The sequence below is a fragment of the Mus pahari genome, chromosome 10 (genome assembly GCF_900095145.1).
Source record: "Mus pahari chromosome 10, PAHARI_EIJ_v1.1, whole genome shotgun sequence".
Lineage (NCBI taxonomy): Eukaryota > Metazoa > Chordata > Mammalia > Rodentia > Muridae > Mus > Mus pahari.
Window position 1 is genome coordinate 66628581 of NC_034599.1, and position 24042 is coordinate 66652622.

At 47.4% G+C, this 24042-nt stretch overlaps 1 protein-coding gene across 4 annotated transcripts in view; it reads right to left on the reverse strand.

The window, feature by feature from the left end:
* The window catches only part of Cgnl1 (cingulin like 1), a 148840-nt gene that overhangs the window by 122222 nt on the left and 2576 nt on the right, over positions 1-24042 (reverse strand). For 2 of the 4 annotated variants that reach the window (XM_029543545.1, XM_029543544.1), the window contains exon 2: positions 7945-8125. The exons of the other annotated variants lie outside the window; for them this stretch is intronic. The gene's annotated coding sequence lies outside the window, so the exon portion shown is untranslated. The remainder of the gene's footprint in view (positions 1-7944; positions 8126-24042) is intronic. 4 annotated transcript variants of the gene reach the window in all.

The window sequence follows — 24042 nt, forward strand, 5'->3', positions numbered from 1 at the left end:
GAAGAAGAAGAAGAAGAAGAAGAAGAAGAAGAAGAAGAAGAAGAAGAAGAAGAAGAAGAAGAAGAAGACGACGACGACGACAACTTATGTAGTATATGGCAGAATGTCCCCACAGCTAACCTGCAAGTTCCCTACCAATAGGTGGCTGGGAGAACATATGGGAATATTTTTATATTCTGTATTGTAAAGATTCAGTTGTACATCATATTACAGAAAGAAGTATGCATGCACACATTATTATCAGCTTAATACCATGCACTTTAATGGCTGGTTTGTTCTGGGTTAACCCTTTCCTGGAGCATATGCCCCTGCAAGATGACAAGGCTGGTACAACCAGGAAATACTGACACAACAATCCAGGAAGTGCCTGAGCCCAGCCAGCCACAGCAGGAGTGAAGAGAAAAAAGGATGCCGGTGATAATGAAAGGAAGACATCTCAGGTCTCAGAAAGGCAGCCAACCTCCTAACCAGAGGAGAGGACTGAAATCTGGAATGACAGAGTGCTACTGCACGCCCCCTCCTCTATATGATCAGCTGGCTGGAGACAGTTTGAAGGCAGCCTTCCGGGATATCAAACCACTGTCCTGTCAGATTGCAAGCCCTCTGGATGCAGCCCAGTTTTAAGATTCAACTCCCCCCATGGTGATTGGCTTCTGAAGTGGCAGGGAGCATGAAACTGAATTTATACATATAACTGCAGGTCCGAGAGAATGTGAGACAGCCAACAGAGCGTGCAGAGTGCCCCACCCCCAGGCAGCATGATGCCCAACTCTAGATCCTGGACGAAATGAGCCCGTCTTCCACAAGGAGAGGAGACTCTGGTGTTGGCCTGTCAACAGTTGACTGATACTGAAACATTGCCAATGCCACCATTCAATTTGTTAGCACTTTAAATTTTTTAATTTATACTCCGTGTGTGTGTGTGTGTGTGCCTGCAGAGGCCAGAAGACAGCATCAATCCCTCTCATCACACAAGCGTGTTTAACTGCATACATATATACATACATGCATACATACATACATGCATACATACATGCATGCATATATACACACATGCATATACCACACTCACATCATCTTTATCGTTTTAACAAAAGAAGAAAGAGTCTGAGTACATCAGGTTTAATACTGATAGATGACCGTTCTAGACCATTCCACAGTCCCACTTTTACCAAATCAGGCTCCCACCTGAACATGGTCCTCAAACTGCAAGCAGAAAACCCTCCACTAAGCCACAGCACAGCCTATGAGAAGCAGCAAGTACTCTCTCAGAGTCCTGAACCCTCTGCATTAAACACTTTCTGGTGCTGATGGCTGGAGCCTCTAATCTCCAAGTAGGGAGGGGACAGAGCCACCAGCCAGGCCCCAGACTGACAAGTCTAAATGCCAAACACCACACAGGAAAAGCTCTCTGCAGGGAACTTTCAGTTCACTACTCCTTCCCAGTTGTTTGGGTTTTCAACCCAAACATGGTTTTTATTGGACCTGTTTCTCCAAAATTTTTCTCGTAACAAAAACAACTCCCTGGTTAGGCTCAATTTAGAACACACAGCCACACCTACACTTTATCTGAGTGACTTCCAGTGATCTAAAACTCTCATAGGCCGGGGCCAATTTTAACAATTTCTTCAAGCGTGTATGCGTGTATCCTAAAGCTCACAATGCATGCATGCTGAGAGAGGTGTGTACGTGTATGCAGATGCGTGTGTACTCGTGCATGCAGAGGCCAAAGGTCAACCTCAGGTGTCATTTAGGAGCCATTTTAAGACAGCATCTCTCACTCAGTGTGGGAGGCAGAGTTTGAGGCCAGCCTGGTCGACAGAGCCAGGACAGCCAGGACTACACAAAAACCCTTCCCCGCACCCCCTGACCCCCCAGAAAGCATTTCTCACTGGCATGGAGCTTATCAATAGACTAGTTCCAAGGACCTAGCTATCTTGGCTCCCAAGCTCCTGTTACTGAACCTGGCTTCTTATCTGGGTTCTGAAGATCAGACCTAAGTCGTCTAAGCCCTGAGTCAGCCGAGCTCTCTCTCCAGCGCAACCCGTCTTTCTTTTTAAGATTTACGTTTATCTTATGTGTATAGGTATTTTGACAACACATATTATGTGTGCCCTGTGTGAATGTAGTGCTTGAAGAAACCAGAAGGGGGCATTAGATCCCATGGAACTGGAGTTACAGACAGTTGTTAGCTGCTGCCATATGGGTGCTGGGAACTGAACACAGGTCCTCTGTGAGAGAAACCAGAGCTCTTCACAGCTGAGCCATCACTCCAGCCTGACCACAGACCATTGCCCAGGTCTCGGCAACCTGGAAGCCTCTCAGTTCCTCCTCTTCCTCTTCCTCTTCCTCGTCCTCTTCCTCGTCCTCTTCCTCCTCCTCACACAGCAGCAGTGGCTGCTGCCATTGCCCTCCCCCAATCTTTCGGTCCTCTCTCTTGCACACCAGCACCCTACTTCAGACCAGCATGTGCCTCACTTGGATTGCAGCAGCACGTCCTGAGGTAACCTCAGGCCACAGGCGCCTCCTCCTCCATCCCACTCTCCTCATATCCAGTGTGATCACTTCAGACAAGTCCCACGCACTCACACTTCAGCACTCGCTCCTTTCTTTGCTTTCGGGATAACAGTATAAGCTTCACAGGTGGCAGAGAAAACCCGGCTCCTGACACTCCCACCCATGTGCTGGCTCTGTGGTCTCCTGGCTCAAGCTGCCCGCCTGACCTTACCCTGCTCAGGCCTGACTCTCCTCTTGACCAGACTCCAGGATTTCTGCACTAACACATTCACACACTAGAGTGGGCCTCATCCCCATGTGCCTTTGTCTATTTGCCTCGGCTGCAAGGTGTGCCCTGGCTTTGATCCCTATCGTGTCTAGTTCTTAATAAACAGTATGCAATGAATAAACCCAGGACCAGAGGAGGCGAAAGCCAACTTTGAGTGGGGTGTGGTGTCCTGTACCTTTAATCCCAGTGCTACAAAGGGTGAGCCAGGAAGATGTCAAGTTCAAGGCCAGCCTTGTAGAGAGACCCAGCAGCTGCATCGTGAGATTCCATCTCAAAATAAAGAGATCAATAAAAGTAAACAACTTCCAGGGAGTCTAAGATGGCCTCTTACGAACTCCTCTGCTGCTTGAGGCACGAGAGACGGGCAAGAGTGCACTGATACCCAGGGACCTCGCTCTGGGAAGATGGCTCACATGGCACCATGTTCCAGAGTGATAGAAATAGACCCTGTGATTCCCAGAGAGAACCACCAGACTGGGTACACTGCAGACCAGAGAGCCTTGTCTATCAAAGAAGATAACTTCAGCTTATGACTGTGTGCATCTATCCTCTGGAGATTCAGGCCTCAAGGAAACCTAGCTCTGTCTGCCTCCAGCAAAATAAACACCCGCAGCGGCTCACTCTCCACGGCTGAGGAGAGGGCGTCAGCTTAGACTATCATCCTGAAGATTCTACGTCTTTGAGATTTGAGTAGGGCATAAACATGGAGCCCTTGGCTTCTACCCCAAGCCCATCTCGAGCTCCTCCAAAGGCACCAAATAGAAGAATGTCCTAAAATCCTTCCCAACTAAAAGGGAACTGTCTGAACCAGCAAAATTAAATCAAAGTTACAAAATTTAAATACCGAGATGCAATATCTTGATCTGGGCAGCCATAAGGCTAGTTATTCTTTTTTAAAGTTTTACTGCGTTTATGGACAAAGAGGAGGAAAACAGACACGCCGTGGAGTGAGCATGGGACGTCAGAGAACAACTCATGAAGACCAATTCTCTCCTTCTACCATATAGGTCTCAAGGATTGAACTTGGGTCATCAGGCATGGCAGCAAGTGCCTTTATCCACATGAGCCATCAATTGCTATTCTCACAAGCTTTCTGATGGAAAAAAAATCATAATCCACAATAGAACTGTGTTTCAAAATTCCTGTTAAACATGTTTGGGATGGTAAGAATATAAGCAATTGGGAAACACAACGCAGATGGTGATGGGGGTCTCTGCTTACTGTATTTGCTAAACACAAAGAAAAAGCCATCCGAACATCAGTTGCCATAACCTTTATCAAGTCAGGCAAGATGTCCAGTGCCTTGGCTCCTCATGCACACAGCCAGCCATTCAGGAAACCCGCCTCCAGGCATCAGAAGACCCAGCCACTGGCCACCGCATCACCAGCAGAAAGCAAGATGCCTTCTCCACATCCTGTACAGAGCCCCGAATTAAGTAAAAAACCAAAAACATCAGAAATCCTGTATCGGCTAGCCCAGAGAATGCTAGGCTCCGCTTTTGTAAGCACTTGACATTTTGATAAATAAGTAAATGTTTTATACTGTATGCGAAGCCAAACAAGTAACCGAGGACGCGTCGTCCATCTGCCGTCATGGTTTAGAACTGAGTGAGTGTCTCTGTGGCCATTTGATGACTGCAGCTTGTGCTTGACAGTTTTTAAGCACAGTTAAAACCCTGAGGATCGGGCAGGTGTCTGGTTTCTGGAGATATCCCGGATTTTTAGATCCCACCTTGTTCCCCCCTCCCTGCCACATACACTGTCCCCCAACAATCCATTACCAAGATACACCACCTGGTAATGACTGCAAAATGAACTCCATGGCAAGTGCTGCCTGCTCCACTGGGCTTCTCACCAGCACCCTTCTCAGAAGGCTCAATAGGCTCTCAGCCTATTGCAAACTCCGCGCCCCGCCCACCCCTCCCCACCACCCCTCCCCACCACCCCTCCCCCTCAATGCAGCTCCTACAGCTCCAGTGCAGTTCCCTGAACACCAGCAATCTTCCTGCCCTTTGATAAATATCTAAGAGTCTTTCAAGCCCTGCCCTCCTGTTCTTGGCCCTTTTTCCTCACAACACCCAAGCAGTCAGGCCATCTGCAACTCCTGCTGCTTACTGGGGCTTTTCAGAGAAACCCTCCCAATCCCGCTCATCAGCTCATAGGAAAGGCCTTTCTGATAAGGGCCTATCCTCCAGACCACCTTATCGGACCACATTGTTCTTTTTGGCTCTTATCACCCGAGGATAAGCCTTTATCTGCCGGTGTGTTTACTATGTCTCCTCTACTACCATTCAAGCCGTCCTTATGAGGCCTTTGATTAGCCACATCTTTAGGATCTGACACACAGCAGGCAGTGGGGAAATGCCTTGTATGCGTGCGGATATGGATAAATGAGTTAACCAATCAATAGCATCTGTGTTCAACGTTGTATCCTGCCCAGCAGAGGTGGTGTATGCCTTCAGTCCCAGCACCCAGGAGGGAGAATCGGGTAAATCTCTGAGTTGAAAGCTAGCTTGGTCTATGGAGTAAGTTCCAGAACTGCAAGGGCCACATAGAAAAAAAATAAATCCTAAAAAAAAAAAAAAAAAAAAAGTAAAATAAGACAAAAAAAAAAAGAAAAAGATGTACCTCCCACAGATCTCTTCAGAAGGTCCAGCTTAGCCAAGGTCCCGCCTCTGGGGCTTGTTGTAGGAAAGAACTGCAGGTCACACAGGACAAAAGCAAGGAAATCACAGGGACAGGGCAGGCAGGTCAGAGCAGGAAGCCCTTTCCTGAGGGCCTGTACAGATAAGGCCAGCCCTCACAGTGACCCACAGTCAGCATGAGACATCATTATGCCGGCCAGAGGAGAGAGAGAAGGCCCCACAAGAGGAAGAACAGGAGTATGGCGTCCCAATTTACAGTAGGACGGGTGAAGTGGAATGAGGCCATGATGTTGATACCAGAAAACATACACAGCACCCAACAGCTGACACAGCACCAGTATAAATGTGATAAAGAGGACATCTGCTGAGTGGGTGAGTAGCAGAGCCCTGTGTGCCGTTCCCAGCTCCATTACACACTCGTGTGTGTTGTGGGGGGGATGGGGTAGGTAAGAGAGGGTGAGAGTGACGTAAACAGAATGTACTTCTACATAAATGTACTGCATGAAAGTGTCAATGAACAAAAGGGTTTTAACAATGTATTTCTTTTATGAGTAGGGTGTTTTTGCCTGCTTGTCTATCACAGAGATCAAAAGAGGGCATTGAATCCCCTGGAACTAGAGTTACAGAGGGCTGTGAGCTGCCACAGAGGCGGGGAACTGAACCGGGTCCTCTGGAAGAGCAGCCAGTGTGCCTACCCACTGAGGCATCTCCCCAGCCCTATGGTGTTTTGCTTTGCATTGAGGGATTGCTCCAGAGTTTAGAGGGCTTGCTGCTCTCACAGTAGACATGAGTTTGGTTCCCAGTTCCCATATCTCACTGAGTCAGGCAGCTTACAACCTCCTCTAACTCCAAGTCCAGGGCCTCAGACATCTTCTGGCCTCTTGTGGGCACCCACGCTCATGTGTGCATACGCGCATACATATACACACACATACATTACACACACTGAAGAATGAAATAATTCTTTAAAAGAAAAAAAGACAATTATTTTTAAAAGGCATGTTCAAGGTTGTTCTGGTATACCAAGTGAGACCCTATCTCAAAAAAACAAAACAAAACATGTCCTTATTATGACATCATCTGCAGTGTGGTTTTGATCCCACTGTAGGCTTTCCATAGGGATCATGGGAAGAGATGCCATAAAAGGGAGATCCAACTAGCCCTGTTTTGGGAGGAGGAAAATACCACCCATGAAATGCCACCCTCCACCCCCCACTATGCCAACAGCCTCATAAATATTCACAGTTACTTAATTTCATTAATCCTCACAGAGACCCCACTGCGCAGCTCCAGGACCTTTGGGTTCTGTGTGGTTTTTCCAGACAGGGTTTCTCTGTGTAGCCCTGGTTGTTCTTTCTTCTTCCCTTACTCTAAATGGACCTGATTGCTGAGGTCTAAGTAGAAGGAGGAGAACTTTACTCACGTTGGGCTAATGTCTATTCAAAACTAGGCTCCTACCTCTGAGGCTGGATGGAGTCACTCTGTGACCTCCTTATTGGGAGAAAAGGCGAAGAAAAAAGAAATCTTTCTGTCTTCCCTTTCCTGATGTTCTTGAAAGCTGAAGAGACCAGAGAAAAGGCCAGTCTCAGCCTTTCAGACCAACAGCCTAAGGCTCTGAGGAACTACAGTCAAAGGCTTCACAACACTGGACAAAAACTGCTACAGAAAGCATTTGTATATAAAAATGTGCCCTTTTTGCAAAGAACATTTGCTATAAGGGCCCATATTTCTCAGTAAGTTCATTCAGGTGCTGTTCCCTGAACCCCAGCATTTCATAGAAATGTGGTTTCAGGAAATCCATAACAGGTTCACTGATTTATTAGAACTGCATTCTTCATGGGAAAGTCTTACATGCTACGAAAGAAAGAAAGAAAGAAAGAAAGAAAGAAAGAAAGAAAGAAAGAAAGAAAGAAAGAAAGAAAGAAAGAAAAAAAGAAAGAAAAAAATCTTGCCATCCATAAATCTGTGAAGATGCCACAGTTGGGTACCAGAGGACAGAAAGGATAAGTGCTTAGCTCCAGTGTTTCCAAAGACACAGGACTGGGCTTTTCCAGAGTTAGTAGGGAAAACAGAGGGAAAGCTAAGCCATTTTCCTGGAAATACCACTGGGCTTCCAAGTCCCTGGACTTCTGAGCCCAGTTAATGAGAACAAGAGCCCAGGCGGCTTTGAGAAAGGGCCATGGGCAGAGGCGGTTCTAACAGCCTAAATCAACACCTCAAATTGCAGGGGAAGCCACAGCTGCCCACAGAACACTGGCCCAGGGCACTCCCTAGACAGCAATCACACTGAGGTGTCTCTGGGAATAAGGAGTGTGGGAGGTCTCTTCCTGGATGGGCTAAGGGGAGGTTCCTGGTTTCCCTGGCGGTACATGTGTCTTCTGAAGAGAGGCCACCCCACACCCCCTACTTCAGGGGCGCCAACACAGGCTAGGGAGGAGATGCCTCTCTGGACTTGCAGAATGGTACCCCAGCCATCCTCTCATCTCAGGATGTTTTTGTCCCCCACAGCATTACCTCTGTCTATTTCAGTTGAGTATTTGCCAGCTTGCCTCCGGCCAGCCAGATGTTGCCTTTCAAGGGTTGTGTATTTCTATAATGGCTTCCAGAAGCAAATACTCCAGCCACTGAGGTTTGGACGTAGAATTCACCACGAAAGCACTACGGCTCGGCTCCATCTCTGTCAGGACTCTCAGGGCTGTGCACAATGGAGCAGACCTTTTAGATCTTCAAAGTCAATGGGACCTGTTTTGAAATAAACACCCTAACATCCGCAGAGTTCTCCCTCTCTTCCCCACCACCCCAGGTTTTGATTGTGGATTTGGGAATTCTTAAAACTTCTATTTCATCAAAAGAAGCTTTACACAGTTGCGAGAAAGTGTTTTAAACATACTGTGATGCTTGCAAAAATAGTATCATTTTCTTAGCACCAGAGCCTTGGCTTAAATGTTTGCAGGAAACCAGCCCTATGGACGGGAGGTCCAGCCCACTGAGAAAGCACACCATGAGTCAGGCACAGACTGGTCCAGCCAAGACCACCATGACGGTTGCCCCTGGGAGACAGACTCCCTCGGTCTATAGCTAGCAATCAAAGCTCCTTAACGGTCACTTTCTAAACATTCCCCTGACATCCTGTCGCTGGAAGACACTGTGGAAAGTCGAGCTCTATGATCGGAGGCTTCAAGCTGACATCATTGGAAACATCTCCTCCCCTCTTCAGGAAAGCTGGAACAGTACCTACCTCGCCCGTTTTCTCTTGGAAATAAAGCATGCATGGATGCATGTGTCCATGCCTACACCCAGACACCTGGATGCTTGTAACTTACTACCTTCTCCCAATATTTGACTCTGTATCTTAAAGTCCTGTTCCGTTGAGCAGGAAAATAAGACACCCTCCTCCCCAGGAGCAACCTACCTAAGACTGAAGGGCAGAGATCACAGGGGCTGAAGCCTTTAAACTCCACCAGCACCATGGGGTTAACTTAACCCCTCAAATGCTTGCAAGCACTTCCCAGAGGAACCCCTGGGAGAGAACAGAGAACACTAGGAAATCAACAAGGGGAGAAGTGGTGAGTTTTTGTTTTGTTTTGTTTTTGTTTTTTGAGATGGGTTTCTCTGTAGTCCTGGCTGTCCTGGAACTCACTCTGTAGACCAGACTGGCCTCGAACACAGAAATCCGCCTGCCTCTGCCTCCAGGGTGCTGGAATTAAAAGCGTGTGCCACCACTGCCCAGCTCTGTGTAGCCCTGGCTGTTCAGAAATCCGCCTGCCTCTGCCTCCCAAGTGCTGAGTTTTTATCAACAGAGAACTCTGCTCTCTGCTCTTAAGACAAATCTAAGAGGCTACTGGCAACAAGACACAGAAAAAAGCCAACATTGTAGCACTTTCTTTCTTTAGGAAGCGGGGTAGGCATCACAATGTAGACCAGGCTGGCCTGGAATTCAGATCCACCTGCCTCTGCCTCCCCTGTCATCTGCCTAATTCTTTTTCTGGTTTCTCACCCACAGGACTTTTACTGGCAGCCAAAATGCTGGGGGGCAAAGGATTTTTGTTGTTGCTTTTTTTTTCTTTTCTTTTTTTTTTTTTGTTTTTGTTTTTGTTTTTGTTTTTGTTTTGAGACAAGGTTTCTCTGTGTAGCCCTGGCTGTCCTGGAACTCACTTTGTAGACCAGGCTGGCCCTGAACTCAGAAATCTGCCTACCTCTGCCTCCCAAGTGCTGAGATTAAAGGTGTGTGCCACCACTGCCTGGTGGCAAAGCTTGAGTTTTAAATGGGAAAAAAAAGTTTGACTTTTCAAAACACAGGTGACTTAGATTTTAGTCAATAATGCCACAATACCACCCTTTATATAACTATGACTGGAATTTTAAATTCTTTGCTTTTATTACATATTTATTTACTTGCCGGGGTGTGTGTGTGTGTGTGTGTGTGTGTATACACTCAGGAGCACCATGGCACATATGTAGATATCAATGAACAACTTGCAAGAGTCATTTCTCTCTTTCTACCGCATGGGTCCCAGAAGTCTGGCTATGGTCACCAGACTCAGTGGCAAATGCCTTACCTGCTGGTGCTTAAGATCATATTTAATGTTGAACAGCCAAAGCTCAGGTTTAACACCTCTGAAGGGAACAGAGGCAGCTAACTGTCAGAAGCAGGAGGCTTTCTCTCTTGTTCTCCATTCCAGGGGCTGGGGGGCTAGGGGAGAGGGGTTGGGGGGTATGCCTCCACAACTGGTCAGGCAGCCTGCAGGTCCAGTCTGAGCAAACAATTCCCGCCCCATCAAGGGACTGTTTCCCAACACGCTGAGTTATTAGGCCTCAAGCAAGACTGGTTTTCAAACACTGCTGTCTGCTTAGTGGCTGCTGAGCTGAGCCACCTTGACAGGCTCTGTCTGGTTTACTCAGGGGGTGTGAGTACCCACCCCTCACCCTGAGGCAGGGGCACAGAGTCAGTCAGCCAGTCAGACCTCCCGCCTCTTCTCCCTCTGCCTCCAAAGAGCCTCAGAAAATGCACTAGAAGGACAATCCCTGGCATCACCAGGTCTTTATTCCTGAGATTTCCATTCACTGCTTTCCAATGTAATTATATGTGGATTGAAAATATTCCTTTTGTTCCTAAACAAAATAGCACTAACTTAGAATGGAAGGAAAAAACAAAAACCAAAGGAAAACCCACACATATGCACATGTGCATGAATAAGTGCTGAGGAACATTTCCATAGGTAACTGAAGACAGTTTAACTTTCATCTTACATTTCTTCTTTATATTTTCAAAATATTTCTGTGCAATAAGCATCCCCCCCCTCTATCTCTCTGTCTCTGAGGCAGCATTTCTCTGTGTAGCCCTGGCTGTCCTGTGTAAATTAGGCTGTCCTTGAACTCAGAAATCCAACTGCCTCTGCTGGGATTAAAGGCATGCACCAGCATGCCTGGGTGCATCTATTGTTCCTTGTTCAAGTGTTTGCCTAGTACACACTGGGTTCAATCTCCATAAACTAATTTCACAGACATAATATTGAATAAAAAGAAAGCAAGGGGTGCCAAGATGGCTCAGTGGGTAAAGAGGCTTGCCACCAAGCCTGATGACCTGAGTTCACGACTCACATGATTGAAGGAGAACCAGCTCTTGCAAGTGGTCCTCTGACCTCTACACGCATGCTACCACCTACCAGTAACATAAATAAATAAATATAAAAGTCTTCAATATAAAGTCAGACACAGAATGGTACCAATGCTCTGTGAATCGTTNTTTTTTTTTTTTTTTTTTGTGACATTCAAGTAGTGACAACTTACAAATGGTAAGAAACAGTGGCTACTGCTGAAAGATGATAATAACCAGGACAGAGCATGAGAAAACCTGCCCAAGATTCTGTACACCTGCAACTCCGACGTGCTACTTAATAAAATCTGGGTTTGAGCCATAACTGTCACTGCTTAAGGGCTGTGTGGTCTTGAGTCAATCCCTTCAGCATCTCTAACTTAAAGTGAGGGTGAACACAGCCTTGAGCGCATCACCTGCTTCCTGGAAACAAGATGAAAATTAAGTTCAGTGGTGCCTACGGAGTAGGACTTGAAGCAGTGCCCTGTACTGGGTTGAGCTCAGGACTTAACTGAGCAGCTGCAGCAAACACTGATGGATTAGCCCGTGTCAAGCTCTAAGCTTTGAACCTTTAATTTTGTTGCAACCTCATCTCTCTAGTTCCTGTTCTTATCCTGGTCACCCAGGCCAGAAGCCAAGTGGGTGGCCCAGGGAATGCAGAAGCATAAGGCCCCAACTTCATCTCAAGAAGGACTGGTCACACTGCGGATGCTGCCTCTGAGGTCACAGCAAAAGGAAACTGGCCAGTGTCACTCTGTCAGGATTAATCACCCACGAAAGAGGGAAAAAAATGGCTGGAGGCTCTAAAAGCAGTAGCTGATTTTTGCAGGAGAAAGAATATTTTATTCTGGTGGAATAATTCATTTGGAATGGAGGAGTCGCTTGGGAACTAAACCAGTTCATCTTTCTTCCCCAAGGAAGAGGAGACAGCCAGCCCTCTGTCAGAAGCTCTTCATGTTGACTGGCCAAATTTGCTATCCTTTCATGGATCCCAGATTTACATTCAATTTTCAAAGCATATGCCCGTGAGTGAAATAACTTTAGATGCTGGCCGTGCAGTAAAGGATTCAGATTAGCTCAGATACTTGAAACACCATAAACACATCCTCCACTTTGTGAGGTCAGCCTGACCTTGCACCAAGATTGTGACTCACTCTGACCAGCCTTTGCTTTAACCGAGGTACACTTACACGTGCTGTGGTTCAAACCCAGCCCCACCACTTAGCAGTTGTATCACCTTAGCAAAGTCCTTCATCTATGTGCCTCAGTTTCCTTACTAAGATGGTCTAACAATGAGGTCATTACAAGAAGATAAATTAGTACCTGTCAAGTAATGGAGGTAATGATCCTGTCGGGTCATTCATTTAAAATTATATAACCCAATCACAAACTTTGCAGATACAGTATAGAATGTCTGAAAGCCAGGAGGTGTTTACTAAAATTAAGTCAAAGGAACACAAGCATCATGTTATATGTGTATGTACATGCACTCGTGCATGCGCGCACACACACATACACAGACACACACACAAAATTTAAATTTAAATTAGGTCAACCTTAGAACATAATATGTCGATGAGCTCAGACTCGCTGCATCTCAATTTAATGGCCCCAAAAGATGGAAAACAATACTTAAATTTCCAATATGTCTAAGGATTCATTTCAGTATATATATTTGAATGTATACATATATATGTAGATGGGGAGAGAGCGAGAGAGAAAGAGAGAGAAGTTAAATAATTAGGTTTTAACTGTGGGTTCCTTTCAGCCTGCAGCAGAGAAGTCTCACTAAGATTATGTATTTTCCTTCCTTTGTAAATGTTGAAAGCTTTTCATTTTGTTCCAAAGGAAATGGCTATAGCAAAGTTCAATGACATCAGACACCATCATTGTCTGGGCAGTGTGAGTATCCGGTGGCCCTTACAGAAGGGCTTAATGGTAAAACCCAGAATCACAGAAGCTAAAGACAACTTCATGGGACTTCCCTTACAACATTATCCCTTCTGATTTACCAGCTCCAACTCAGACCAGTCAGTTCTGGAGCAAGGGAGTGGTTTGCAGCACAAGGCAATGGTCCACCCTCCCAGAAAACACCTTCCAAAGCTCACACGCTTCCTCGTTCCATGTGGGAGGGAAGCATGCTCAGAAGGCTGCTGTGTGCAACTCTTTCTTCACACCAACAGGCACACTCACACCAACAGGCACACTCACACCTTTCTACAGACACTGGTCAATGACGCTGAAGATTCCTATCTCACCGACTGTTACCAGTGGTTCAGTTCTTATTACCAAAGTAATACAATCAACATATAGCATTCTCTGCTATACTGTCCAGGATATCAGAGGGCAGAGGCAGGCAGATCTCTGTGAATTAGAGGACAGCCTGACAGAGTGAGTTCAAGGCTAGCCAAGGCTACATAAATGAGACCATATCTTAAAAGAGAAAAAGACACACAGACTCCACATATACTATATAAATGTCACACTGAAAGCCACCTCCAAGGAGATTTTATTAGACCCTTTTCTGTAAGACCCTTTCCAGCTTTATTCTGCACGCCTTGGCATCCCAGGTGTCAGCGTGTGACAGATGAATAGAGCTCCACACTCAGACTGATTCCCAGAAATGAACTAGTCTGAGAGCTCAGAGCAAATGCAGAAATGACAGCTGAGTTTTATTTGCAAGATAAATTTTCAGCAGGCCCTACTTCCTTGCTGAGCTGAGCTGGTCGGCTGGGGGTTGTGCACTTCATAAAATTTGCTTTGGGTCTTGACCTAAACATCCATTCATTCTTCAAATGTTCAAATGTGTCTCACTCTGTGCCAGGCACTAGGGGAGGTTTTTTTTTTTTTTTTTTTTTTTTTTAATAAAAAGAAAAGAAAGAGAGGAAGAAGAGGAAAAAAAGAAAAAAGGAAAAGAGGTCTTATTTCCCCTCCCCTTTACATCACTCTGACACAGCTAAAGGGGACTCCTGTCCACCAATAGCTAAGTTTCAGACAGTCCTAGCCAGGGTCTTCTTTGCCTCTCCTTGAGCTCCCCCTCCCTCACCCCACTAATCCCAAACCTGGTTGCTCAGGTACAGCATACAACAGATAAATGCCTCGGAACTACTTAAAACTATAGCTGAATCCCCCAAGTAATGCTCAAGCATTAAATTAAAAAAGCATTTTAAAAGAAAAAAATTCCTATAGTCTAACTCTATCATCTGTGTACTGTGTTTCATCAGTAAAGAAGACATTTTCTCCCCAACGTTCTCTAAAGGACAAAACAGGCCTGTTCCCTCCCATTCCTTCCGAGTGTCCCTCTCAGGAAGCTGGGAGACCCACGCACTGAACAGCCTCGGCCATGAGACCTCTTCATAAGGCACTGGGAAACTAAATGAGCTCTGCAACACAAAGCTTCTCCAGGCTCCCTCTCCGGATGCCAGTAAGCAACTTGCACACACGTCTCAGAACATGGCCCTGGGCAGAGCAGAGCCAGCTCTTACTGGCTGGAGCCCCAACCTGACCCAGTGGCTCACTGGGGTTCTCTGTCCCTCCTGTTCTGGCCCAGTACAGGAAAGGTCTCCAGAACAACATTAGCAAAACCACTCTGCGTCTGAGGACCCGGGTTTCTCCCTGGCACCTCCTCCACGGTAAATCCTCAAGGGTTTGCTGAAAGCGGAGCAGTCTTGTGCACCTTGCTCACCTCTCCTGAGCCAAAACAAAAAACCAGAGCCTCCCCAGCTCTCAGCCCACCCACCCACCCCCCCACCCCCCCCCCGGCAGCCTCCAGCCGGGTGGGCGGGGTCCCAAAGCCCTGAAGCCTAGAGCTAACCTGCTCTCCTGAGTGTTTTTTTAAAAAACTTTTTTCTGTTGAAGTCTTCACCCTGGGAACACTCGAGGGAGTGGTTGAGAGAAAAGGAACAGCTACTCTTCCTAGATGGAAGCGTCCGGCTCCACACGGTCTCTCTAGAGAGCTAGTTTTACATCTCTATGCTGTTTCAGGTTTCTCTAACATAGACTCTCCTAGCAAAGGCTCCTGATGGGGGGAGAATGCACGGACAAGAATGCCTTCTATCCCCATACAGGACAGACACGCGCACGTGCACGCGCGCGCACACACACCCCACCTCCCCAGTTCCCTACCTCCCAGCCTCAGGTCTGGGTTGATGACGAAACTACAGATCTGGCAGAGCCTCTGCCTGAAGTCTAAAGCAAAGGATATTATCAAAGGCACAGGTTAAGGAGCACTCACTCCACAGCTCCTCATTTAGAGACCCTCGGTGGCCTGCAGTGTAAACATGTCCCAAGATTGCGTTCAAATGAAGGGAGGAGTTTATTAAATAGCTTAATTGAGGGCCACGTCTCCTGGCGAAAAGCTTTTAAAGCAAGGGATAAAGGGGGCCTGGCAGGGCGTCTTCCAGACACTTGTTTTAAAAACCTGCCATGCTGTCACGGGAAATTAGGCACAACGGGGGGTGGGGGATGGGGTCCGGTCCCCCATGTGTGTTCCTGAAGTGTGAGCTCCCGCAGAAATAAAACACCCAAGAAAATCTATTCCTGAGCCCGCCTGGGAGCCCAGCAAGAGAGCTTGTCAAGGGTCAGTGGGAGCAAGGGACGGAAAGTGCAGAGAGATTAAGGCTGAAGCCAAAAAGGATTCAGCTCGAAGATGAGAGATCACTTTAAAATGAGAAGGGGACACGACTCCAGATGACAGTAAGCCTGATGGGCCAGGCTAAGGACTCACAAAAGACACTTTAACCCCAGCACTTGGGATGCAAAGGCAAGTTTCATTTACATATTGAAACAGCCAGGGCTACACAGCAAGACCTTGCCCACTGCCAACGCCCCCCCCCCCAAAGAGATTGATGTGATAGAAAGCTGGTAACTGATGCTCAGGTAGGAAAGGGCTTTGAAGCCCAGAGTCTCATACAGCGGGAAGATGTTTGTGAAATCTGAAGAATAAGCATCTCTTTAGAGGTAGAAAGAAGAGCCTCTGGTGCTGGGCCCAATGGCAGGGACATTGTAGAGGTACAGGGTTTCTGTTTGGGGACATGGATAGTTTTAGAATCCCAACGCGATAAATGTACTCTATCCTACTGAAATGTAATTTCACACTGTGTGTTTTACCAAACAAACAAAAAAAAAAAAAAATACGAATAATAAAACACCTCCCAGGGACAGGAGAGATGGCTCAGTGGCTCCAAGAACCGGCTGCTCCCAGGATCAGTTCCCAGAACCCACAGGGCCTGTCACAATTATCTGCAACTCCAGTTCCGGGAAATCAGACTCCCCTTCTGGCCACTACAGGTACTACACACATGCAGTACACACGCACACATTCTGACACTCATGCATATAAAATAATTTTTTAAAAAATATGATGAGAGGATTCAAAACCAGAAGTAATCCCCCTTACCTGAGTACCAATATAGATACCACAGACTAAAATAAAATGGATATTGCTCTACTAACAACTAAGATACTGAGCCAAGCTTCCAACTTCACTCTGGACTTCCCCTCACAACGACTTAACTCTCCTTCCAATCTTCAGCAGAAGTGATCATTTTCACAAATGAGTTAACTAAGGCACAAGAGGTCACACAACAAACATGGGGACAGCCACTGCTGAAACTGATATAGCGACCAAGCGACTTACCCCTCTCTCTGCACTCCCACGCCCCGTACTGTGTTGCCTCCAGATGTACGGTCTGCGCATGTCAACCCAAGAGCCGTTCGCAGAGCAGATTCACCACCCAGTGTGAGACCCAGATGCTCTTTAACTGTTGCCCTTTTTGCCTGTGTTGCCCTCGAATGTGCTCATGCTTGAAATCTAGATTCTGAAAACACCCACAGAAGGGGGTGCCTGTTGTCTGGGTGTCCAGCTTGTGGTAGAGTGTTTGTGTAGCGTGCACAAGGCTCCGAGTTTGACCCCACGCACCATGATAATAATAATAATCTAAAGCACATTCTTGAATATCACTAACACCTTCGTACTGAGACAGTTGCTTAATATACTCCTTAGAGCAGTGTTTCTCAACCTGTGAGTCCCAGCCCCTTTGAGGGTCAAATGACCCTTTCATGGGGGTAACATGTCAGATATCCTGCATATCTGATACCCTGCATATCACATATTTATATTATGATTCATAACAGTAACAAAGTTACAGTTGTGGAGTAGCAATAAAAATATAGTTAGGGGTCACGATGATATTTAGGAAGGCGGAAAGCAACAAGAGCAGCGTCCTTTCCCCTGTCGCTGTGATACAAACGTCTTGACAAAGAGCAATTCGGGAGACAGTGCAGACTCTTCAGCTTGAAGTGCGGGGTTATAGTCCATCATTGTGGGGAATCAAGGCAGGAACTTAAAATATCATATCCACAGTCAAGAATGGAGAGAGAGCCGATGTGGGGATCACAGATGTGTGGATCCCCCACCCCTTGCTTTCAGCTAGCTTTCACCAAACAGTTAAAGCCCCCTGCCTAGAGGATGGTGTGGCCCACAATGGGCTGGCTCTTCTGCATTAAAGCTCACTTCTCAGATGATTCTGAGCTGTGTCAAGCGGAGGGTTAAAACTAACCAAGAAAGTGAGACAGGATGGGGCTTCAACCCCACCCCTAAACAAACAAATAAAAAAAGCTTTTAATGTCTGTGCCAGCCCCAGGCCACTCCACGTGGTGACTCCTCCAGGGCTGAGAGGTTAACTACCTACAAGTTTAAGGGGTTTGCTGCAGGAAGCATGGTTATTTATATGCAAATAGTGCAAGCAATTACAAATGAAGTTAAAGAGGGCTTAGAGGAGAGGAAAGTGGTGGTCCCTCGCTCTCGACCACCTGCAGGACAACCAGAAGCACGGATAAAAAGTGAAATTCGACTCTTTGTACCCTGGTCTAGAAAGCAGGTAACGTTTTCACTAGAATTCCCCTTTGATTACAGCCTTCTGCAGCTCGGGATTGTCCTCAGAACCAAAGGATGGGTGGCAGCATCCTGACCTCTACCACATGGGTATCAATAACTGCACCACCCACGGTGACTATCTACTTCTACTTAGCAATGAGAAATAGGCTCCGAGCCCCCCCCCCCATTATAGATGAGGAGACAAATTCCCGATGAAGAGGAATTTTGTAAACCCCCCCCCCCTTTTTTTTTTTTTTTTTTTTTTTTTTTTTTAAAAAGGGTTGTTTTTTTTTTATTTTTTATTTTTTTAAGATTTATTTTATTTATTATATGTAAGTACACTGTAGCTGTCTTCAGACACTCCAGAAGAGGGCGTCAGATCTTGTTATGGATGGTTGTGAGCCACCATGTGGTTGCTGGGATTTGAACTCTGCACCTTTGGAAGAGCAGTCGGGTGCTCTTACCCGCTGAGCCATCTCACCAGCCCCACACACACTCTTAATGCCTGATAAAGAGGGCTTTCAACACTAGCACTGGAAAACAGCAAGCTCTCACTCCATAGCAAAATGGAGGCCCACACCCTAAGATTTAACCACTCTCTCAGTGGAGAGCACTTAAAAAAAAAATCTGCACAGACTTTTTTTATTTTAAAGACAGGCTGGCCCTGGGCCCATTTACACGCTGAATATTCAGTTTCTGACCCTTCTGCCTCTACGTCTCCAGTGCTAGGATTGCGTATAGATACAACAGAGCCACCTGGTTTATACAGTGCTGGGCATGGAACCCAAAGCTTCAGACATACTGGGCAAACCCTAGTGCTACTAAGCTACATCCCTGCCTGTGTCCCCGCTCCCTTATACACTTCTTTACAGGACTGTGGGAGTTCAGAGAGGTACACAAAGGGCCTGAGCAGTATTCTAACTGCTAAGATAAAGGTATATTATTGTTCTGTAGAGATGATGGCTCGGGGTTAAGAGTGCTCGATACTCTTGCAGAGGACCAGGGTTTGGTTCCCAGCATCCATCCACGTCAGATAGCTCTCAACCAACTGTAATTCTTGGTCCAGGGGATCCCAGGCTCTCTTCCAGCCTCCACAGGAGCAAATACTGACAAGCAGGCACACACATACATACACATGAGTGAAAATAAACTTTTAAAAAAACAGATATTAAAAAGATAAAGGCATATACAAGCATTCATCTGCTGAAGAAATAAAGGAGGGAGCTGAAAGAAAAACCAGCCAGAACAGAAAGCAGAACCGTGCGTGCGCGTGCGTGCGTGCGTGCGTGCGTGCGTGCGTGCGTGGTGCATGCCTAAGGGCAGGAGGCACTAGGAGGGAGGGAGGGCAACTCAGACACCTGGCCTTAAGCCCTGGGTCCCACCTCTAAGATGCTGCCCGAATGTGACAAATTGTCCCGTTTCCCATGGCATTCTGTCTCTCACTTATAAAACAGGCCTATGATAGAGCCTCTTCCCCAGAAGAGCTATGGGAAGGCAGGGCAGAGGCAAGCAGGTCAGGAGCACTTCATGCAGTTACAGGAGGACGGAAACCTGGGCCATTCTCATTGTCTGTCTGTCTTTCTTTCTTTCTTTCTTTCTTTCTTTCTTTCTTTCTTTCTTTCTCGCTCTTGTCCCCTCTTGTCCCCCTCCCCGCCCCCTTTATGTTCTTCCCTGCTGCCCTACACCTAGAAACCTAGACTAGAGCCTTCAGGGAGAGAGCTCCCTGCCTGGAGAAGGCCAGTCCTAGGCAATAGCAAAAGCTGACTCCCAGCCCCACCTCTCTCACCTCCTCACTTCCTAAGCTTATAGGAGGCCCAGGAGAGTAGGAACGCTTAGGACTAGACTGGTCTGGACCCACCTTAGACAAAAATACCCAAGTCCTAACCCCAAAATTCATAAGCAAGGGAGCTCTTAAGTCTGGTCAATGCTACCCAAGCAAGCTATCCCCCCCGCCCCCACCCTGATGCGTTTACTTTATTTTACATGTATGAGTGCTTTACCTCTGCATGTCTGTGTACCACATGTGCTCCTGTTACCCTTGGATGTCAGGAATGGGCACTGGATTACCTGGAACTGCAGTTATGGATGGCTATGAGCTGAACTTGGGTCCTCTGCAAGGGTTTTTCATTCTCTTAACCACTGAGCCATCTCTCCAGCCCAGTTCCTCTAACACACACACACACACACACACACACACACACACACCAGTGATAGCTGCTCTAAGGCAGTTCCCCCAGGCTTCTGAGACTTGGCTGGGATGGGGAGAGATGCTGCTTTCCACTTTCCAGCCGCAGCTGTGTGGTTCTGAAGGCGGATGAAGACCTCACAAGCAAGCATAGCAGAGAATCAAACCTTTAAAGCAAGGTTCCTCCACCTTCTTCCAAAACCTGCCAACAGGACTGGGGACTGAGCTCAGATGGCTAGGCAACCCTAACAGGCCGGGGTTCCATCTCCCAGTGCAGGATAAACCAGGCATGGTGGTGCCTATCCATCTGTAACCCAGCACCTGGCAAGTGGGGTCAGGAGGATCAGAAAAGTTCAAGGTCACACTCTGCTCTGAAGTGATTCTAAGGTAACCTGGGCTCCATGAGAGCCTGTCTCAACAGTAATAACAATATTGGTCTTACAGATTCAAAATCTACAAAATAATGTTCTGAACCATCACACATTTTACCTAAGGCAAGCAAAAAAAACAAACAAACAAACAAACAAAAAAAACAACAACAACAACAAAAAAAAACCCTGTGATTGTACAGCAGAAAATAAATTCCCCCTATAAACAAAGAGGTGGCCAGCCTATTCCAAATGGACGGAATACGCTCCATGTTGTAATGTGAACTCTTAACTCCCACTCTTCACTAAGTTGCTGATGATGCTCCCTGAATCCTGTCTTGCTGGGTGGGAGCCCTGTGTGCCTGGCCGTGGTAGTTGACAGCCTCTCCTTTGCGAACCTGTTCTAGGCTCATCAGTAATGTCAGTACTGTCAGGCTCCGAGCCTTGACTATCTGCAAATTTAAGGGCTCAAGGTAATTACCCTGCAGCCCGGTTCTGTTCCGGTTGCACGCATCCCATGACCAAGACTTGGACGGCAGACCTTCACTGCACCTCAGGAAGCACAGCACTGAGGTTTGGTTTTTTTCCACGCTTACCCCATAACCAATTACACCCAAATCTCAGGGGTTTGCAAAGCTTAAAGAAATGCAGGAAATGAATCTCTCTCACCCAGAGTGGGGCTCCCATTCGGAGCTTTCCCCAGCAGCCAAATCTACCTTCTCCTCTTAAGAAAAAGAAGAAAAGAAGGAAGGAGGGGGAGTCTGTGAAAAGTCCCTTGGACCAGAAGGACACAATGGTCCTTGAGATGTTTACATTTTCTGGGAGGGAAAACAATAAATTCATCCAAACTCAAGAGGACTGTGCCATTGTGGGGGGGAGGGGGCGGGAGGGGACATAACCAGAATGCCTTTTTTAAAAGACGCATTTATTTTTATATGTGTGTGTATTTTGTCTACATAAAGGTATGGACACCTCATGTGTGCAGTGCCGCGGAGGCCAGAAGACCATGTCGGATGCCCTGGAACTGGAGCTACAGACGGTTGTGAGCTGATTTGTGGGTGCTGGGAATCTGACCCAGCTCCTCATGAACAACAGTGCTCTTAACCACAAAAGGCATCCCTCCAGCCCCTGAAAACACAGGGTCTTAATCAGCTCCGCAGAAGGGAGCAGCCCTACAAAGAACTGATTAGCAGCGGGACCCTCAGCCTAGCGCAGCAAGCCACGCGCTATTGTGGGACCCTCAGCCTAGCACAGCACGCCACGCGCTATTGTGGGACCCTCAGCCTAGCACAGCACGCCACGCGCTATTGTGGGACCCTCAGCTTAGCCACAGCACGCCACGCGCTATTGTGGGACCCTCAGCCTAGCACAGCACGCCATGCGCTATTGTGGGACCCTCAGCCTAGCACAGCACACCACGCGCTATTGTGGGACCCTCAGCTTAGCCACAGCACACCATGCGCTATGTGGGACCCTCAGCCTAGCACAGCACGCGGCGCTAGGAGTGGCTCCAAGACCTGGAGTCTCTGGGGATGTCAGGATCAGATCGGAGCAGGGGAGAAAAAGAGCTGAGTGTGTAACCTGTCCCTAGGATGTAATCAATAAACAACTAGGAACTACTGCGCTGGAAATGTGGCTCAGTTGGTAGGGCTTGCCTGACATACACGAAGTCTTGGGCTTGATTACCAGCACTGCACAAATGGATGCAGTGTCTGCCAATAATCTTGGGATTTGGGGAGTTCAGACTGGAAGTTCAAGGTCATCAGAGCAACCTATCTATCGAGCATGAGAATAGCTTGGGATCCATGAGGTCCTGTCTCAGAAAAGGAAGAAACAAAACAACAACAAAAAACAAACCAAGCCAAACAAACAAAACAAAACAAAACAAATAACAAATAAACGGTATTTTCAGTTGTAGTTTGGAGACAGGGTTCAAGTTGTCCCAAGCTGGCCTTTATCTCAGCCTAGGCAGGCCTTGAACCGACACTCTAACTCAGCCTCCTGAGTGACTGGGAGGTCACCAGCCCTACGAAACACTACTTGGAAGCCTGGAGTGATCGAAGCTGACATCACAGTCTGTACAGGAGCCCTGGGTAAAAAAAAGCAGCCCCGGCAGGGTGATGCCTGAGCGCAGAGTCAGACTACACCCTGAGAATCTGGAGCTCTGCACTCTGCCCGGCTCTGTCACGGATACAGCCACTAGGTTTCCATTGGCAGTCACCAAATGCCAGGTAGGCTGCCCTGGTCACACAATCATTCCAGCCCCCTAGAGACTCTCTGGGCAAACGTATCCCCCACCCACCCTGCCCCATCCTCTTTCTTCTTCCATACTGAATGATATGTGCTTCTCTCTCTCTCTCTCTCTCTCTCTCTCTCTCTCTCTCTCTCTCTCTCTCTCTCGTCCAGTCAGGGAAACACACACACACACCCCAAACTCATTTCAAGTCTGGAGCAGAGCGTCCCAGTGAAGTAAGCTGGAACTTATTCTCAGAAAGGCTTTTTATGCCCTCTGTATCCACGAACTGCAGGGGAATCCACCCAGGTGAGGCTGGCCTGTGCCCTGTACTGCCAGCCGGTCACTGCACAGCTCACCATAACACACAGTCTGCAGATCCACTGCCCAGACTGAGGCTCCTTGTGACTGTATCCTGTCCAAGACCTTGGCAGGCAGGACAGAGCACTGCCAGCAGGGATAGGCTTCTTAAATAGTTGCTCAATGAGTAACCAAAGAAACATTAATACAACCTCTCATGTGGCTGGGCAGTAAATCCCAGCACTTGGGAGGCTGAGGCAGGAGGATCTCAGCTAGCAGTGAGCCTGGGCGGTATAGAAAGACCCAGCTCCTACCACCCTCAGCCCCCCCCCCCGTTTCACAAAAGTGGGGGTGGGCGTTGGCTTGGGGAGCAGAGGAAGGCGGGGACATGAAGAAGCAGAGTAGAGGAAGTTGCAATTTTAAAATGTGTGGGGTAAGCATGTGGAGGTCAGAAGACAACTTTCAGGGATCCGGGCCTCTCCTCCTACCATGTAGGTTCCAGGGATCAAACTCGGTTCACCAGCAAGCACCTTTACCGACTGAGCCATCTTACAAGCCCCAGTGGGGACATTTGATTGAACACTCCAGTAAGCTTCCCACTTCACGAAGACCACTTAGTCCCGGTGCCACCCCCACCCGTACACCTCCTCTACACCTCTCCCGGTCCCCTTCTAGGATCTCAAACCCTAACTTGTTTCATCAAAATGGCAATGCCAAAGGACAGAAGGAAATGTGTGCTTGGGTGTTACCCAGGGAAAATACTCAGTTTTCAATTCCCTTGAGCTTAATGTTTCTCCTTGGGTGCCAGCCTCTGTCTATGTCTCTGCCCTTTAGCATTAGGACCAAAGAAAGGACAGAAGGAAGGGAGGGAGGGAAGGGAAGGAGGAGGGAGGGAGGGAGGACAGACTCAGCTGGGCTTTTAAAAAGGTTAACAACATCTTTTAGATAAATGAGTTTCAGAGGAAAAGATCTAAGGAACACTTTAAATTCTGTCATTCCTCATTCCATGAGCATGAGAAAGTAACTTCACACACACACACACACACACACACA